Source organism: Brassica oleracea, unplaced genomic scaffold, assembly GCF_000695525.1.
Source record: "Brassica oleracea var. oleracea cultivar TO1000 unplaced genomic scaffold, BOL UnpScaffold01050, whole genome shotgun sequence".
In the NCBI taxonomy this organism is placed as follows: Eukaryota; Viridiplantae; Streptophyta; class Magnoliopsida; order Brassicales; family Brassicaceae; genus Brassica; species Brassica oleracea.
The window spans coordinates 13,257-14,691 of NW_013617620.1; positions in this window are offsets into that span (position 1 = coordinate 13,257).

The window sequence follows — 1,435 nt, forward strand, 5'->3', positions numbered from 1 at the left end:
ACACAACTTTCAAATCTCACTTGGCCAAGCATGGAATAAGCCATCAAACCAGCTGCCCTTACACTCCACAACAAAATGGTGTAGCTGAGAGGAAAAACCGACATCTGATGGAAGTGGCCAGGTCCATGATGTTCTACACCAACATGCCTAAGAGGTTCTGGAGTGATGCAGTCATGACAGCATGATATCTCATCAATCGAACTCCAACAAGAGTCCTTGATGATGCCACACCTTATGAGGTACTGAACAAAAGAAAACCATCTATTGACCATTTACGGGTATTTGGGTGCTTGTGCTATGTATTGCAAACAGGTGATCATATGAACAAACTTGAGGCCAGAAGCACAAAGGCAGTGTTCATTGGGTATTCTACCACTCAAAAAGGTTACAAATGCTACTCTCCAGAGACAAGAAGAGTCTTAGTATCCAGAGAGGCCAAGTTTGTTGAATCTAGAGGCTATTATGAGGAGAAAAGTTGGGAAAATCTCAAGGATCTATCTCAAGGGGCCTCAGATAGGGCAAACAACCTACGGATTATCATGGAGAGCCTAGGTATCATCATGACACCGAATGAAGGAACTATTGGTTCAGCATATAGTTTAGATCAAGGCAATGGTATGGATGTGGCTGAAGAGGCTTCTCATCCTAATCATGAAGGGGTGAATCAAGAAGATTCGTCTACGGGTCAAGAGGAACCACACATGGGTCAAGAGGATCCGCAGACTACTGATCAAGAGCAAGAGGTTCATGATCAGGATGAAAGCCCACAGCAAAAGGAATCAGATCAACAAAATGAAGTTGAAGCTGAGATTGTTGGAGAGGTCCAGCCGCTTAGGAGAAGCACAAGGGTGAGAAAGCGTCCATCAAATTGGAAGTATTTCAACAGTTAAGCAGTAGCCCATCCCACTAAAGCAACTGCTCCATTGCTTGCTATCCAAGAGATCATCAAGTCTTCATCACCAACATAGATCAATAGTATATTCCGAGGACCTATGAGGAGACAATGGAGATAAAGGAATGGAGAGACTCAGTAGATGTACTCAATGGAAGAGGTTTTGTTGAGTCTGAAGCTGATCATACCCTATTCACAGTCACTAGCCAGCGAGGAATCATTGTCATGCTCATCTATGTTGATGACATTATCATCACGGGCAGTGACAAAGAAGGGATCATCTCGACCAAAGCGTTCCTTAAGGCTTCATTTGAGATCAAAGACTTGGGAGAGCTCAAAGACTTCCTAGGGATCGAGATGTGTAGGTCTAAGGAAGGGTTGTTTCTATCTCAAAGGAAATACATCCTTGACTTACTACAGGAGGCTGGAAATCTTGGTGGAAGAGCTGCCAAAACACCTCTAGAGGAAGGATACAAAGTGATGCGTGAGGGGGGGATTAAAGACAAGTCATATGAAGATGTAAAGCACTATAGGAGAATGGTG